Source organism: Nanorana parkeri, unplaced genomic scaffold, assembly GCF_000935625.1.
Source record: "Nanorana parkeri isolate BGI_ZX_2015 unplaced genomic scaffold, ASM93562v1 scaffold1054, whole genome shotgun sequence".
NCBI classification, from domain to species: Eukaryota; Metazoa; Chordata; class Amphibia; order Anura; family Dicroglossidae; genus Nanorana; species Nanorana parkeri.
The window spans coordinates 284222-303580 of NW_017307322.1; the positions used below are offsets into that span (position 1 = coordinate 284222).

Below are 19359 nucleotides of genomic sequence, written 5' to 3' on the forward strand. Positions count from 1 at the left end.
TTTTACTTCCATTGCGTTGCGATTACATCCATTTTTGTTTGATTAGGTTCTACTATTTTTTAGAGGAACGTAACATAACTGAACAAAAACGGATGTAATCGCAACGGAACTGAAGGTCCGTTTCATTCCAAGCTCTACTTTTTTTTCAGCGCAACGTGATGTAACTGAACAAAAACTGATATCATCGCAACATATACATAGACTACATAGGATACATATGCTCAGGACATGTTGACTACAATAAAGATTGGCAAAAGAGAGAACATTTTTTTTAAAAACAATGCAATGGAAAAAAACGGAAGTCAACAGAGTTTGAAATTGCAAGTCAACTGATCTTCCATTGACTTGCAATTTCATTCTGATTTTGGTGTGAATTGGCCCTAAGGGACTGCACAATTTGTATTAAAGTGTATCTAATCCAAGCTTTTCTTTTTGTTTTAGCTAGACTAGGGAAGGGTGATACCCCTGTCAAGTTCTTTGTTGCTGTCTGTGTCCCCAAAGTGAATGGAATGGAATGTGAGATAGTTGTCACATGAAAAGGTGTACCCAATGGAGGATTTTCACCTGTTGCTCCACTGACAACTCTAAAAAGTTCCCCTTACTTTGGTGATCAGGACAAATAGAGAGAGTGAATCCCCTCAGTTCGGACACATACAGCAATAAAAGCTTGATGATAGGCTAAGTCTTCCCAACACTATCCAAAACTGATTTAGCATTTACATACACTTCATCAACCGCAAGTCTTTGATATGCTAACACATGCTGGTACAAATTTAGGCTTTCTCAACTAGGGTGTCTCAGCAGCCTGGGGTGCCTTGTTGCTTTGTCTGAAATGCCTTCTGGCTTTGACAGGGGTGCCTTTAAATTTCACAGTTTATAATGCAGTTTCATAGTGCAGGCGAATGCCATGGAACAGAATAATGCTAATCCATGGCAGGCTGCATTCAGGACAGCCCCCAGCAATCAGAAGAAGAAGACAGAAGTCCGCCTCCATCCAGACCTGCTTTCACCTTTTGCAATGCCGCCTCAGTCACACTGTGGTGATGATTGGAGGTGAAGGAAAGACTCTTATGTGAAAGGGGAGCTCCTGATACGAAGGGAGGAAGGATTCTGATGTGAAGAGGGAAACACTACATTGATTTTTGCATGCACCCCGCCCCCCCCCCCCCCGCAATACATACCAGACCATTTATGATAAGCTTCTGGTACAGATTTTGGGGGGAGCCACCTGTCCTTTTTTACATTTACATGTTTTTCCTGGGGTGCCTTGAGATTTTGCATACTTTGAAAGGGTAACTGAAAAAAGGTTGAGAAACACAGTGAGAAGGAAGGACTCTGATCTTTTCCATCAGGAGCAGAGGAAGTTCCAGAGGCAAATGAAAACTCCCCTACTCACATATATACAAAATGTAAATAATGGTTTTATGTGGGCTGACTCTTTAGCCACTTGAGTCCCAGTTTTAGCAGTTAGTTGTCCAAAAGCTGTTTTAAAACCCAACTGAAGATGGCTCTTCGGTCTGGTCATGTGGCATCATTGGTCTGGAATGGTAAGTCTGCTGGGCTCAACACTGGAAAAGAGTATTGTAGCAAAAGATGCTCTTTTCTTTGTTTAAAACTGCAAGTGGCATTGGGACAGCACCTAGTCTTAATGGCTACGACGGATATCAGTGGGGTTTAATTATGAAGCTCCTAGATGCCAGTAAAGATTGCAATTAAGCACTTAGCCCAGGAGCTGTACTAGTTGGCTTAATTCTAAACCCTCTGCCACTAACAACACTATTTTCTTAATGCAATGATAGTACACTGACAACCTGCAGTGGACATTGGCAATTAACAAATGAACTGCCTGTGAATGTAAATTACTGTCTATGAGTTTAGTTCAATAAGTGGGAGCAGACTTCAATGTCCTTTGATTGTGACAAATTAAGGTATTAAGCACAGCTGAAAGGACACGTACAAGACCCGTTCAGTCAAAAAATGGCTGCTCTCGTGCAATGCTAAATGTAAATTTTGCCTGCTGACATGAGTCTGCCTGCCTATGCAAAAGGGTAGGAGGCACAGTGAAGAATGGGATGGTATGCAAGGTAGAACTGTATAGTGTGCCAAAACTCAAGGAACTCAAAATGGCACAGACTCTTTTTACCAAATGTTTGCAGATATTAGTTCTGGGCAAATTACGTAAAATCATGGTTTCCATTAATCGGTCCACTCATTTCTATTCATCGGACACAGAGTCTTGCGTAATGTGTAAAAGAAAAAGGCACATCCTTTTATGAAACAGGATTAACATATTTGTTTTGTCCATGTAATCCTTCCAGTCAGTAAACTGGCAGCAATGCAAAATCTGCTTTCTGAAAGAACAGCACTTTAAAGTGACCTATTTGCTATTTCAGCCTACCACAGCACACGTGGCCTTCCACACTTAAAATGCCTCTGGTATGCTTTTGTCCTTTAACATTTCAGAAGACTAAGTGTATTAAAACCATCCGGCTTCCAGATGTCATCACAGATCACAGCCAGCTTCAATTAATAATGGATCATCCTACACCGTGTAGCAATGAAGAAGTGTCAACCAGCAAAATACAAGAACTATGTCATGAAGTTATAATGCTGGTACAAAAGCCGCTGGAGATCACCAACTACACAGCTAAGCTAGCCATATTGTGAGATTAAAGTGACACTAAACTCAGGGGTAAAAGGTTAAAAATGCTTTCAACTACCTTAACTATTAACAGAAATGTAGCTTGTTCGTGCATCACTCAGCTATAGTGTGCATTACTCACACTGTCCTTCCTTCTGGAGGGAGGCTACTTTTGTTCCCCATGGTCCCTGTGTGTGTTGTAAAGTAGTCAAAGTAGTGTAAAGTAGTCAAAGTAGCTCCAAACTCACTCCCATGATGGACTACATTGTTTAGTTTACTAATCAATATTGAGAATGTAGTCCATCACGGGAGTGATCTTGGAGCAGTAGCCACCCTCCAGAAGGAAGAACAGTGTCAGCGTGAATTCATAGACCTACATCCAAGTGATACACAAAAAAAGCTGCAGTCTTGTTAATAGTTAGGGTATCTGAATGCATTTGTAAGGAAGTTTTAATTAATAAATATAGTATACACTAAATACATTGGTGTCCACTATGGTGGTGGACACCATATACTATTTTTTTTTATTGATGTGCTGTTGGTGATAGTTTCCTACACTTGTGTTGTGTCCCCATTATTAGTTGAGCACCTATTTTGTTTCCATGTACAGTATGCACAGGTAGGTTCTTCTCTACCGCCTGTAAACCAGATGTCCACATTTGCTTCCTTCTTTCCTTTTACTAGTATAGTTGGTAACTTAGCTGCCACTGAGTATGTTCATACTTGGCAGTTATACTTAATAACACATGGACACACAGGACAAAACAATTATTGTCCGGTGAAATAATAAAACCTTTGAGTGATTGATAAGTCCTACTAACAAAACTCAAAATGTCATATATTTTTATTAAGTAAGGCAACTAAGGCAATCTATGCAATAGCTAAATCTGTTTTTTTTTTATTTTGTTTTATTAATTACTAGCATTAAAAGGCTGTAATCTTTACAACCAGGTATAACAATATTGTGCCGAGCTGAGTGAATAGAAAATACAGTGAAAAATATCTCTTATGACAATGAAGCACATGTGTATGCCTAAAACAAACTTCCAAAAAGCCTCATCTGGTCTGGAGGTGGATTATCCTCTGCATTCTTCTTTGCACGATCACAATTGGTGTATATTGGACTTTTTTAATGGGATGTTGTATCTATTATTGTTTATTTGTACTTTGTTTTAGGCATACACATGTGCTGCATTGTCAAAGAAGAAATATTTTTCACTGTATTTATTTATTCACTCAGTTTGGCACAATATTGGTATACATTTTTAGATATTCACTATATCCTTAGTGCTTAGTAGCTCTTCTTTACATTTGTTGGCACTGATCACGTACTGTTTTATATAATCTTTACAAGCAGTCATATCAAATCTTTCAGCATTAAAAAACTGAAAACTGACACTTGGTTATTGTGCTTTATAGTGCAATATTCTAAATGAAGTCCATTTGTACATTTGCAGGTTCAATATTATGTCATCACTACCATTCTGGCCAAACATGAGCAAGGTGCATGATGAGGAGTCATGTATGTTCCTACATGATTGGAATTAGATGCAAAAGTGTCTCTTACACTAATTAGTTCATATACTAATTTTCTAAAGCTAAGCAGAGATTATTACAGCGTGTTAACTAATTGTAAAGAGGATATAATTTTAGTAAGAGGAAAGGACAGGGTCTTACTACCTACAGTTACCTGTAAGTTATTGAACTGTTTCCCTTGGTCTATAGTTGTTTGCATCAAATATGCACGGAGGTAGCACTCTATGGAAAGAAATAGTTATATAGCAATTATGCTTATTTTTTTTCCAAGTAAAAAACAGCTAACAAACTCATGTAATGCCATTTATAACCCTATCAAGAAACAATTACCTGAGCAAATGCTACCATGTAACTTAACCTGGTGGTCTGTTTTCTGGATAATATTTCTTATTTGAAAACAAACAAAACCAATTTCAAACAGCTACCTAAATCTCAGGTTTAGGTAACATTTCCACAAATTCAGGCCTGCTATAGTAAAAACAAGCACACCTTTTTTGGAAAGATACCATAGCAAGCGTCTGTCTGTGAAGGTTCTCATTCATCCAGGTCATGGAATATCTTCAAAAATCCATCAACGCAACTGGACTTGCTGTATTTAACTTGAAGACATTTTGCTAGTCATCCAACTAGTCACATGTCCCAGCATGTCATATCAAGCTTCGGATTCTTAATTTTTAAACAGTTAGTGTAGTAGTTTTAGATTAAAAACCAATGGTCTACACCACATGTGTCAAACTCAAGGCCCAGGGGCCGAATCCGGCCCACCAGGCCTTTTTCTAGACTTCTACTTTCAGATCTAGGTATTAAGTTATTACTAAAACCAGTGATAATTGAATGCAGAGGCAATTATGATAAGGATTAGATACATTTATATAGTCTTACAGATACCTTTGAGGGCAACCATAATGTTGATGCGACCCACGATTAAATTGAGTTTGACACCCCGGTCTACACTCTCCATCAATGTAACACTCATCAAGGCAATTTCAAGGCAATGATTTTCCCCATTCATAGTATTCTCTGAAATAGATATCAATTAAAGACCAGTTTAAATTAAATCTGATATTTAGGTTTTGGATAGGCATTGATGAGTTGTCACCCACTGCCTTCTTGTATCTCTTTCAGACTTGAGTGCAGAGGTTTTCCTACCGCAGTTTGCAAGTCTACCCCCTTCCACAAGGCCTTAAGAAGGGTGTTACACTCTTGTAGTTGGACTTGCCAATGGTTTGTCCATTCTACTTCATGGAAAATTAGTCAGGGGAGGGAGGCACCATTGTTTGGCTTCATAAGAGGTATAGAATTTAACTGCGAACTCAAATTATCTCTAAGAAATAAAAGACAACAGCATAACATTCAAACTGAAAGCAAGCATTCATATCAGAAATGTTAGCATTGAATTATACTTTTAAAGGGTTTATATGTTACAATGACCAACCCACCCCCTTCCCAGATTATTCTGATCCATCTGTATAGTAACATTCTCTATAGCCCTTTTGGAAAACAATAGGTCCTCCAATCTGCTGTTACATATATTAGTATTGTGCGGTCTATCCAGACAGAAAATAAGGTGTTTAATTACAGCATAATATATGATGGGATGAATCACGATTTTTGAGTAACCCATAAGGCGTGGTGCAATCCCTATTCTGAGTCTGCCATTCCCTGTGTTTTGCATGATCATATACTGCAGGGCATCATTTTATCAATTTGGGGTGCTGTCTTTTTTATGAAAATCTTCTTTTGGTACAGAAAATTATAAAAAAGGTCATTTTGAACACACACTTCAGTAAGAGACACTATATTGTAGCATAATCGTACCTCCCAACTATTCCTCATTTGGAGGGACTTTCTCTCTTTTAGAATCTATTTCCTCCTCAAACATTGCTCTTCTTGAACAGATGTGCAAACCCCCATAACAAACGCAATAGTTATTAATGAAATGTGTTACACTTCACTAAACCTTTCGCACAATCCTTTTTATTATCAAATATTTAATAAAGCCATGAGAATGCAAACATAGTGATGATTAAACTACTTGTGGGTTAAGATAATCATTTGTACTTATTAATTCTTCATGATCCAGGTAATTGGGGATGTGGCAGGGGGTATGTCCTTTGCCTACACACTTTGTGCTAAAGTGTGTCCCTCGTTTCCATCCCAGAAAGTTGGAAGGTATAGCATAAAGTTGTATACAAAATCTGGGATCCATATCTACTGTATCATCCCCTCCTAGAGGCAGTTCAGATCGTCTACCTAAACAAGCCCATGTTGATGAAGGAAATCAGCTCCCATTAAGTCCTTGGCCATCAGGAGAAGTAACAGATAATGTAATGCATCCCTATGATGATGTCTTGTATGGCAAGAGTTAAAGTGACACTAAACTCAGGAGTTAAATCTTAAAAATGCATTTAGGTACCTTACCTATTAACAATACTGGACCTTATTTGTTTATCACTGGGCTGTAGATAGTCAAATCATCTCTGAATTCGTGCTGACACTGTCCTTCCTTCTGGAGGGTGGCTACTTTTGTTCCTTACAGTCCCTCTGTGTGCAGTCACCAAGGTCCCTCCCATTATGGACAATCTAAGGTTAAGTTTACGAATGTGTATTGAGATTATAGACCATAACAGGAGTGAGCTTGGAGTGGTGGCTACTTTACAATACACACCGAGACCGTGAACAAAAGTAGCCACCCTAAAAAAAAGGAAGGACAGTGTCAGCACCAATTCAGAGATGGTTTGAGGATCTACAGCCAAGTGATACACATATAAGGTACATTTTTCTTAATAGCTAAGGTACCTGAATGCATTTTTAAGATTTAACTCCTGAGTTTAGTGTTACTTTAACATTGTGGCTGAGTATGTTTGTAACGGAGCTCATAATGAATAATTTGTAATGGAGGTCATAGATAATCATGGCTCACATTTGAAGCAACAACCTGCTACTGTCAATTAGAGTTACTGTAAGGGAGATGTTCTTACTAGAACACATGAAAGCCAACTGCCAGAAGACTTGCACTCCCTAACTGTATGATATTTAGCAGGAAAAAACAGAAGAAAGAATGTAGTTCAAAAATATATGCAACTTGAAGGAGTGAGTGTTATAATAATGGAGACAGCTAAAGATACTCCAGGGAACAGGAAGAAATGTGCTGCTACCGATGGGGAAAATATACTGATGAGAACAGGTAAAGATTTAATGCAAGGGCAGATGTATTACAGGGGACAAGGGAGATATGTAATGATGGGAACAGGGGAAATGTACTGCAAGGGACAAAGCCAGTTATACTGGTGAGGATAGGAGGAAGAAGTGCTGCTGAGACAGGGGAAGATGTTTTACTGGGAACAGGAGCATACATGTTGGTGAGCATAAGAAGAGCTATGTTGCTGGGTGTATTTAATAAGACAGCAGAATGTGCTATGACGATCTGCAATTGTCTACAGCAGCCATCACTAAATGGAGGACTGCAGTCTTGAAACGGACCAAGTGGAGGTTCTGTCCCGACCAAGATCACCAACCTGCGCTGGGTTGTGCTTGCCTGACAGAAGATACCCCAGCCTCAGAGGCTGGTGCATCCACTGCCAGCTATAAACCAGCACAGGCCCCCTACAGAGGACAGTGTTAGCACCAATACAGAGATGATTTGAGGATCTACAGCTGAGTGATACATTTTTGTTAATAGTTAAGGTACTTGAATGTATTTTTAAGATTTAACTTGTGAGTTAAGTGTCACTTTAAAGTAGTAGATTAGTTTGTACCTTACTTTTAATCCTCTGTACAGGTCAATATGAATGCATGATAAGCATATCTCACAGATTCAGATACACTAACCCCTATGTGTCCCCCTTTATCATCTCATTTGTAAGGTATGTAAGAAACCAGAAGGTAATTCAACCTAAAAAATGCTGTAGAATGAAATAAAATATCCATTTTGGGTTCACTGCCCATTTAGTGATCATTTCTTTAGATTTGGCAAAGCCAAAATGTACAACCCACTGGTAGCCGCCTCGGAATCAGAAAGCCTTGGTCTTGTCTAAAGATACTATATAATGTAGCACAACAATATTTATTTGAAAAGACGGAGACTTCCATTTGCTGCCATACATGCATAGGCATGAAACAGAATGAGACACCGATCATTCCAAATATTTTGGATAACAGACAATGTATGTGTGCAGAAATGTCAGATCAAAGCACAGTAACAGCACACGTGGCTGTTCGAAGTAGCGAAAAAGTCCAGCCTAAGACAGCATACGGAGAATGGAAAAAAGTGACAGATAACATCTCTCTGTTTATGAGTGCAACTGGCTATATTAAACAACCAAAAGAAAAGTCAAATTACCATTCACATGAGAAGAATGTACTGAAGGGAGTAGCAAATAGTTTTTTTTAGATCTCTGCTCACAGTGTATGTATAGCCAATGTTTCCTTCTGGGAAGAGTAGGGAAGGATCAAGAGCGAAGTAAAGTTTTTTTATTGCTGTGTACACTGCCTGGCCACACAAAAAATCATGCACTATAATATTTTGTTGGGTTGCCTCTAGCTTTGATTATGAAACACAATCGCCGTGGCATCGTTTCTATAACCTTATGCAATGTCACAACATTTATTTCAATCCAGAGTTGTAGCCGTTTTTTTAGCAAGATCTTGTAGTGATAATGGGAGAGTCGGAGCACTGTGTAAAGTCTTCTCCAACACATCTCGAAGGTTCTCAATGGATGTAGCTGTTTGACTGCAGTTCAGTTTTAAGTGATACACATTATTGGCTATCTAGAGGTATTTAATATGTAAGCTTTAGAAACGTGTTGCCTTTGTCAGGCATTATAACCTGTATGCCTGATGAAGGAACATAGATTCAGACTTCCTGCATTGGTGGATGACTAGCAAGGTACAACACTAGCAAGGTACAACAATCTTTTTTTTTAGAAAGATATGGAAAAGAGATCAGCTTGATGGAAGCATCATTTAAGTATGATTTTAAAAACCTAATTCCTATGTATAGTTTGCAAAAATATAGGTACATGAGGCAGCAATTTTTTGCTTATTACATATGCAGGTTCTGCTTCCTGTTTTGCAGTGCTACACAGCGGTTGTGCTTAACAGTTGTGTCTCACAAGACAAGTCTCTAAGGCTGGCCATACACTTATAGTTGTTTCTGTTCGTACAACCCCATGGGCTGAATAAGACAAAACCTTCAGTTCCTCCATCCATGATAGCAAAGTGGATGTGGAAAGCCCTCCTCTTGCTGGGCTATAGTATTCTGACAGTGGTGAGTGTCCCATGGTCAGAATAACTCAACAGGTTTGCAGTTGATTGGCAGAAGTCACTGTTCAGCCGGGAATTATCAGACTGGCTCGTTCGACAAAAGTCAATAAAAATATTGATTTTATCAAACTGAAGAGGGTTGACTGGACAAGATTAACTGACACCAACAATGGGGCTCTATTCCTCAATCTGACACCAATGATGTGACACCATTTCTCCTATTGGCCCCAACGACGGGACACCATTTCTTCTATTGACGCCAACGATGGGACACCATTTCTCCTATTGAAACCAATGGCGGAGCACGCTTTCTATTATGGACACCAACAATGGGGCTGAAATACAGGTCATTAATGGGTATTCATTTTTAAGGAACTTAGTAGTAGTTTTTAATCTTCTTAATAATAATAACAGTTTATTGATATTAATATCTATAATAAAAGTTAATATTAATATATATAGTGTGTGTGTGTGTGTGACTGTATAAACACATTGTTAGCCATGCACTTTCACTGACTTATCATGAACTAACCATGAACTATATGGTCCCTTGTCCTGCATGAGACCCATTATTATCTCGATATATGGTTAAAACGGGTCCAGCAGCACACAAGCCCCTCAATAAGAAAGGTATATATACTGTATATGAGTGAAAGGCAAAGACAAGTTTGAGTACATCCATGGCTTAAACAGAGTGCCTGGACAAAAGACGGTTGTTTCCAGGAAATTCCTTTAAAAAGAAACTGATGATGGGAAAAAAAATTGAAATCGATGATGGGACATCATTTCTACTATTGACGCCAACAATGGGGCACCATTTCTCTTATTGAAACCAATGGTCGGGCACTGTTTTTATTTACTGAAAACAGTGATGGGCCACCATTTCTCCTATTCGAACTAGGGGTGTTCAGATACTAAGTACCGTACTCGGTACAAGTACAAGTACATGTACAGATACTGTTCCAGCTCTAAAACTAGACTAAACTAGAAAAATTAAAAATATAGGAGGCAGCTGTCATTTTTAAGGAGCATACGGAGCTCTTGGGATATGTGCATCACTGTTTTATTGTATTACTTTTTTAAATAAATATATATAAGGGATGCACCAATACCATTTTTTCAAGTACAGATACAAGTACTGAGACATTTTTGTTTATTGTCATGTGACAGTTTTTCTAAAACAATACAGACTAATGATTTCAGGACAGTGGTGGAGCTTCAGAGCCAGGTCCCAGCTGCAACCTCTGCAACCCTGGTAGTTCTTGTGAAAATGCCAAATACCGGCACTGGTATCTGAAGATCTCTAATTGAAACCAATGATGAGTCACCATTTCTCTTATTGAACCCAATGATTATGCCATTATTTCTCTTCCCACTAACCACAGGCTCTAGGTCATTTTTTACTCCCACTGCTCACGAACCCTACTGCATTTTTTACTCCCACTGACGCTGACATTGTCTCCCTATGGTCTGCAGGGCAATGAACTGGCACTTCATTTAGAAAGCATGAGGACCATTGTCCCAGGAAGATGGCACATAATACTAAGCTTCCAAAATGTATTTACAAAATTGAAGGACAGATTACCTCTTTAACATTCATCTTTGCAAAATATTGTTAGAAACAAAATAACAGGAGCAATTTAAAACAGCTGCAAACATGTATCTTGTACCGATACCCCTCTGGTGGTTTGGATAAGTTTCTCTATTTTTCTCTCCCAGTCTGCCTCTAGTATGGAGTGCTCTCCAGCTCTCACCTCTGGAATCTGCAAGTGCTTCTCCATGGCAACACACGGTTCACGTCCTCCTCATCGGATTCATCACACCAACAGACATGATGCTAAGAGGATTGTGCTGCATGCATATTAACATCAGCTTCACGTTCAATAATAAATACCTTATCATCTCCAAGAGGATTCAGCTTATTGTAACAGGATTCATCTTAATCAATATATTTGTCTGTGTATCTATCCCTGGCACTTTGGCCGGTGACATAACCAAATTCTGTCATTTTGTTTTTGTGTTTCAAGTCCAAATATTTGCCACTTTGTAGCCAGTGTGGCTTCAATAATTGAGTCTATTTTAAAGGGAAATATTATGTATATTCAATCAATGCATATTTTTTTACAAACACGTTCTTCTATATTTTATATTTGTATAAGACACTTACTTTCCAGCTCCACCTTTGAATTACAAATAAAAAAGCAGTGACCCAGCATGTCTAAAAATGAAAAACGCAGCTTTCACTGCAATACTCACCTCTTTCCCAGTGCTGTCCCCCTCAGACTCACCACACTGTGATCCAGCATCAGTCAAGTTGAATGACACCCACTGTCTTCCAACCCATTTCCTTTAAGCTCAGGCTGTCATGGTCAGCAAGCCACCCTGGGATCATGGTACCCCTGGACTAAACAATGCTCACAATCTATTACTTGAGCACTGTGCTGTACAGGTGTAATATTGTATAATGCAAATTATAAATAAAAACATATATATATAAATAAATAATTAAAAAGGGAGGGGTTGGGTTTAGAAAACATGCACCTGGGCTTTAACTGATGAACCATGAAATGGGAGAAATGCTGTGTATAGGGCCCAAAACACATAAATGGGGTCTACTTCAGGGTAGAAGAGGTACCAAATGGATACTAGGTAGTAAGGACTTGGGGGGAATCTTGCCTTCTATTGGTGATCATCTCAGCATGCCTACTACTGTTTTTAAAACAAACCTAGCGGAGACTTCCGGTTCCGGCGCCGGATGGACTGGCGCTGTTTTCCGTAGCTCCGTCCCCGCCACATCCCCACAGTCTAAAACGAGCCTATATTGAGCCGCACCGAGCCCCGGATAGCCGCCTTCAAGTCCCGCTAGCTATGGACAAATTCGTCGCGCGATCTCAGCCGGCCCGCCGCACGCTGTCACTACCACCTGACCCGGCGGTCGCACTGCCCGTATCGACCGTAATGGAGGACGCTGACGCTGATGACATGGGGCTGCAGGGTGAGTTGGAGGTAACCTCTCCCCATGCCCACATAAACTACCAGCACCTGGCGGCTGCGGTAGCATCCCACTTGAGAACGGAGATCGGGGCCATTATAGCAGACTCCCTGAAGCTGCATTTGGGGCCTATCACTGCGGCCCTGGAGTCACAGGCACACAGAATGCAGGCGCTGGAGGCCCGTGTCAGTGGGGTGGAGGACCGGGCAACTGAAGCTGATAGATCCCATATTGAAGACAAACAAAAAACAAACCTAGCATCAGCAATATTTTTCAAATGGAGTCTATTTTGGGGTAGAGGAGGAACCAAATGGGTAGTACTAGGTAGTATAGGTATAGCTAGTACTAGGTAGTAAGTACTTAGGGGGGAGGGGGGATCTTGCCTTTTATTTGTGATCATCTCCGGATGTCTACTACTATTTTTAAAACGGACCTAGCATCAGCAATATTTCTCACTTTTAGTGCATGTATGCTAAGTAATATGTATTTGTACCACTTTTAGGTCCCTCTGACACTGCTATCATTTGCTTTTCTCTCTAGAAGGATGGCACCATCATTGCTCAGGAATTAGCCAGGGTTAGCATCTACCTCCTGGACTGAGAGGCCAGCTCAGAGATATAAATCTTGGTACCTGTGCAGTTCTTGGCTGTGGTCAAAAATATCTGCACAGATCAGCCTCTGATGAAGGCTTGTATGAGGATTGTCTCCACTCTGCCATGTGACAGCATTGGTAAAATCTCTAAATGCCAATATTGTCACCAGGAAGGAAGAGGAGTGAGTTACATTTTTCTCCATGCCCAGGTAATTTCTTCGATCTTGGTAGCTAATCGGATTGAAGAAAAAGGAAAGTATGTGCTTCTAGGGTGGAGGGAAGTAAAGAAATTTGCTTTGACCTGCTCGGACAAATCACAGGTTTGATATAAAGCACACTCATGCTCCGGTTTGGAAGTATTAAATACCTAATACTCACTGATTTATATCTAATCTTTCAGCAGGAATAAAGTGATCTTGTCATCACAGTACACATACTGGGCTGATCATATGCAGCAAAAGTAGGCAATGAGCTCTAACTCCAGCTGCCTGCATAAAATCAATCCACTCTTTCACTTTTCAGCAATAAGCTTTGCAATTTTCACCCATGTTATTCCAGGACTGTAAGGCCTGGTTCACACCTGTACGTTTTGTAGCGCGTTCAACGCTCTACGAGCGCTCTACAAAACGCTCAAACATGAAAACCCCATTGTTTTCTATGGGTATGGTTCAAACCTTGCCGTATTTCAGCCCATCTGAACGCGCTACAAAACGGCCTACGCCTGAACAGGTACATGAGCTTCTTTGCTGCGTTTTTGTCGTGCGTTTCCATTGGGATACAGCCAAGTAGCCCTCGGAAACGTGCGTTTGTCGCGCTTTTTTTTTACCGCGAATCGCGGTAAAAACGCATGTCACGAAACGCGCGACAAACACGCATATTCAATACGCCTAGGTGTGAACAGAGCCTTAGAGGCTTTCTCTTATTCACAGTATGTAGCAGTTGATGTACTTAAAGACAAACTCTAATAATGTAAAAGGTTAGCCCTTGCAGTGGGGCTACCCCCATACTACAAGGGTTAACTGCTTGTTTTGGTCTAGGGGCGCAAAAAAAAAAAAAAACCTGATCCTCAATCCTCACTACTGACATCATCATATCTGATGCATGTTTATTCACTTGCATTAGAAGTGAGGACACCAAGGGACTTACCATATACGAAGTGTAGGGGGATAGAGGTGAGTGCTGGCTGGTGCAGGACCGAGGATCAGGTGAGTATATCTTCTTTTTTTCTGGCCCCTAGAGAAAAATGAGCAGTTGACTCTTGCAGTGCAGGGGTAGGCCCACTGCAAGGGTTAACTTTTTGCATACCTGCACTTCTTCTTTAAAGCTGAACTCCAGGCAGATATAACACACAAATTAACATAGTGCAAGAAGTATATGTACCTAATGCTGACCTGAACTTCTGCTCCCTGCAGAGCAGAAGTCAGACTGGGGGAGGGAGAAGTAGCAAATGATCCAATCAGTTCATGTGCTGACATAAAACATGCTGATAGGAGGAGAAAGCAGAGTACTTTCACTTTGCTGCTGCTCCTGCACAGTCCAGTCACGGGCTGGGGAAGGGTCCATGATAGCCTGAGCTCAGATGAAGTTGAATAATGCTGGCTATTATTCAACCCAGAAAACTGACAACATCTTGTGAAAGAAAAGAGTTACTGGTGTGACCAGCTCCTGATTCGAGTTTAGTATTTCAGCAAAATTTGCTTTTATTATTTTAGCTTTAAAGGACTATTAAAGCAAATTTCTGATTTAATGTGGATGCGCTCAAACTTTATATATATTATATATTAAATTAGACCCCAAAGGTCTGTACACTTGTGGCCCTCTTGCCCTGAAAATACCAGCCCACATACCTACTGTGTTGGGCTTGTGTAGTTCAGGGACATAGGGCTGTGCTTTATATAAAATACTTCTCAATTTAGGAACAAAAACAGTAGAAAAAAAGAGAATCAAAATGAATTATTTATCTATAAGCTGATGATGGCAAATCAGTCTGATCTGGGTCACATCTTGAACCCAGCAGATGTATTCGGTCTTCTCTGGAGACCTAAAAAACCTGACACAGCAGAAGGCCAGGGATTACATAACTTCTAGTTTTATCCAGCATGTAAGAGAGTAGAGATTATTTCTGTCAAATGACTAATCCTTCTCTTCCACCACTATAGTTCAATTATTTCATTATTTCATTTCATAAGAACACACAGTGCCTGAACATTCTTTACAACAACAAGTATAATGCAGCTATTTATAGGATGGCATCCTGGAGCCAGATCTGTATACAATTAAATATTATAGAACTAAAGGAGGGTTGAAAATCTTTTGGACTTCAGATCCCAGCAGTCAGTAGTGGGAGTGGGTGCATTTCTTTGTAAAGTTATTATAATGGCAGTAATCACCAGCAGTAGCATGTAGCAAGTCCTGGCTATCTCCTGCAAACTGTTTCTGGTCTCCAACCACATGTAGCATGTCCATAGTCTGTGGCCATCTCTTGTGGAATGTCCATAGTCTGTGGCCACCTCTTGTGGAATGTCCATAGTCTCTGACCACCTCCTGTAGAATGTCCATGTTACATGTACTGGATATTATGTGTTGCCTCATGATAATGTCAGGGCCACAGCTGAGACCCCCTATACCTTGTAGGTTGATCACTACTGTCTTATACTTTACTGGCATCTCTAGCTGTTGTATTTCCTCACTGAGAGAAAATTGCAGATGAGAACCATTAACTCAACTGAATATACCTGACAGCGAGGTTAAGCGTATCCTTTTTACCTTGCGATAGCTTCTGCAGTTATGTAACCAAACTTCCTCCCAGGAGACCAGAAGTAATGATGTCAAAATGCGCACCATAAAGGATAAGGATATGGTTTTGCCCACTCATCCGTTTACCCTTCCTAGCACTCTAGTCCAAACTAGAACCCCTCTCCCTCCTCCAGATGATTACTTACCTTTTCATGACAGCAGTGGGCTCTCTGTTGTTTACCTTTCTCTGCACAGGTGTAGCCGGTACAGGTTTTGCCCCCGGGAAGGATAAAGACCAGTGGAGGTCTCTGCTATCCCGGAGAAATATAAAATTATTTGGGTGTGGGGGTTCCAAGTTACATTAGAGAGTTAGTGATTAGGGGTGCTTGAAAAAAAATTGAGACGTACTCACATTTGAAGGATCTTAGTCATCATGAATTTTCCTGGCTTCCAGATACCTTAGGGGGAGCCACGGTATGTAAAAGAGCACACCAAAGTATTTATAGTATAAGCTTAGTGTGGTATATTCTGACATTTTAGGTACAGTTGTCCTTTAAGCCGGTATAAAAAGAGCAGAAAAAGTCAAATTCTGCAGTGTACAGTGTAGAAAGGTACAGTTTACCATATGTTTATTTTCCTCACACAGTAAGGGACCACACAGCTCAATCAATAACCCACCTCCCTCTCTCTAGTCTGTGTTCTGGCTTATTGAATTCCTTTAAATTCTAATTTCATTTCCTCCAAGTGAACCAGGCAGCATACATTTTTTAATAAGCACTGTTTTAAATCCACTCGAGAAACTCCCAACGAGCACCAAGAGGTCATACCAATCAACACCCATAGGAAGAACTACTCTTGTTGCTCATACCGCTCAACACCCATAGGAAAAGCTGTTCTTGTTGCTCACAGCAAACAAATGTTCTTTCTTTTTGCACTGAACTAAAACAATGGGATAGAAAACCCTTATTGGATGTTTTCGTGAATTGTGAATATTAGTATTTATCAAGGAGAAGTCTACCTTCTGTGCATGCAGAGGGCCTTCCATGGTGGTGCTCCTGGTTCCAGTTACAATGCAAGTGCTGTATAATGTGTGCTACAAAACCTGTACTCCTGACTCAAGCATTATATACGTTTACGAAGTGTTATCAGCTCTGTATTCAGAAAATCATTTATAAGTCCGAGTAAATACATATGGAAAACCCAGAACGATTGTATACCAATAGTATTAGAAAATCAGTTATGAGTCTGAGTAAATGCATATGGAAAAATCCAATAGATTGTATACCAATGGGATCTAAAAATCAGTTGTGAGTCTCAGTAAATCCATATGGAAAAATCCAATAGATTGTATACCAATGGGATCAGAAAATCAGTTACAAGTCTGAGTAAGTCCATATGAAAAAAACGGATAGGTTGTATACCAATGTGATCAGAAAATCACTTGCAAGCCCTACATTTCTGATTTTTAGAGAAAATATAGTTTAATTAAAAAACTTTTCTGCATTAGGACAAAAGTCGGAGGTTTAAGGAAAGTCTATTGTGCGTCTGTTAGACCAAGAAATTGCAAGATATATTGAATGTTTTCTATGTAATTTGTTTGCTGTGATGAGTTCTCAACATGCACATTTAAAATGTCTCAAGAATCAAATCCAAAACATCATGTTGTTTCTTACGAATCATTCAGCTTTTACCATGATAGGTAAAGCTGGAAAAGGGCCAAAGGATTAAAAAGAACAAACGGCAGACAGCACTTTTTTTCTATGTCCCAAATTGTTTGAAGGATTAAATATATGATTACCATTACATCAGGGACAGGGACTGTACCTATTCTTGAAGCCTTATTAAAGGAGAACTATGAGGTGAGTGCTTTTTACTCACCTCATAGTTCTAGCCGACCTGTGACAATGAGACTGTCACAGGTCGGCTCAGTAGATCGGGAGGTGAGCGACCATATACCGGCATTCGCTCACCTCTCGATCCTGTCACGGCTCTCTGCCGTGACAGGGGAGGGGCTGGATTCCCCCCCCCGATCCGCCAGCGCTGACTGGCGGAACGGACGGGGGAGGGGGCAGGTACAGCTGGCTCTCCCTCTAGATAGGCAAAGCCAGCTGTCACTCACGCAGCTGGGCGGATCTCGGCATCGATGTCGGGATCCGCTCCGGCTGCGGTGTCTCAGTATAGCTCGCGGTATACTGAGCTTAGGGTAATGGAGGATGCTAGTTTGTGTCCTCCCGTTACCCTAAGAAGAACTATGGGGAAAAGCCCTGACCCCATAGTTCTCCTTTAATAGCAAGCCCCGCCTAAAACAGATATACACATTTTGGCAGGGCACTGGAAGGTTACATTGCCCAGTATGTTTGGGAGGTTCCAGGAGTTTGTGTCTGCAACCTACCACACGTCCCTTATTATGTCACTCTACACTTAAGGAGACTTCATTGGGGTTATATAACATCCACAGTAGACTTTGTAATGTCTGATACGTTTGGATGGAACTAGACCATCTAGAGGAGATATGATTTGGATTGCAAATGACCATGCAAAACTGAACTATTGGTGTAACATGAAACATGGCTTAGGGTAGCAATTTAGAGGACTTAAAACCTTAAAGAAGTCCTATGCAGGACTTGTATAATTTCCCCATTAGGCAAAAGCAAGTGCTCATGACTGCCAAGAGAACTCATTGCATGCAAAGACTTTTCAACTTGCTGGACCAGCTTCTTGACAGTGATCCATGCCTGAGCAGTGTGTGTTGGCACAGCCCCTGTAGTTACCACCAGGGGCACAAGTGGCAGGGTGACAATGCAGAAACACAACAGCGAGACAGTTGTCAACCCATAACAGAAAGTGCCTGAACAAGAACTTTCAGGACAGGATCACCAGGTATCCTTTTAATGAAAACATATGCACTCAAAGTGCCGTACCTGCATTTACAAACTGGTATCCTAATTGGGAGCCCCTCTTCTTATATTATTATTTTTATTATTATTATACATTAGTACCAACAGTACCAACAGTTTGGGCAGCGCTGTGCAATATAAGGAAGACATTACAGTTACAATGCAATTCAAGACAAGATGGTCAGGAGGGCCCTGCCCGTGAGGGCTTACAATCAATGGGAGGGGCAAGTGACACAAAAGGTGGTAGCTGTGTGAGGATAACTTGTTTGAGAAAGTAATAGCTCAGTGGTTAGGTAGAGGTGGGATAGGCTTCCCTGAAGAGATATTCAAAAAACCAAGAAAGGGCCCAGAGAACACTGGCTAGTTGACAAAGTAGTGATGAAAAACTGAAGGTGGTGGCACTTACGTGTGAATGCCAGGATCTGGAGATGGACGGCCGGTATGGAGGATCGGGGCACTCGTGGTGTGTTGTCCGACTGTGATCGATGTATTAATCCAAGAGGTAAATCCACGGGAGAGTGTAGATGAGAAGAGGGGACTTCGTCCGAAGTGCCGTGAGGGGTCTGTGCGGTGTGGGAGAGAGGCAGGGGGATCGCTGTGGTGTCGGCAATGGGCAGCGGGCGATGGACGGGGCTGTAGCAACTCTACACTTAAGGAGTAGCAGCCCCGTCCACAGCTGTAGCAGCCCCGTCCATCGCCC

The 19359-nt window shown here is 40.7% G+C and overlaps 1 protein-coding gene across 3 annotated transcripts in view; it reads right to left on the bottom strand.

Annotated features, from left to right (window-relative positions):
• Window positions 1-19359, bottom strand: part of ELMOD1 (ELMO domain containing 1) — a 93252-nt gene that overhangs the window by 29059 nt on the left and 44834 nt on the right. Inside the window, exon 2 of one of the 3 annotated variants that reach the window (XM_018567487.1) lies at window positions 4332-4399. The exons of the other annotated variants lie outside the window; for them this stretch is intronic. The gene's annotated coding sequence lies outside the window, so the exon portion shown is untranslated. The remainder of the gene's footprint in view (window positions 1-4331; window positions 4400-19359) is intronic. 3 annotated transcript variants of the gene reach the window in all.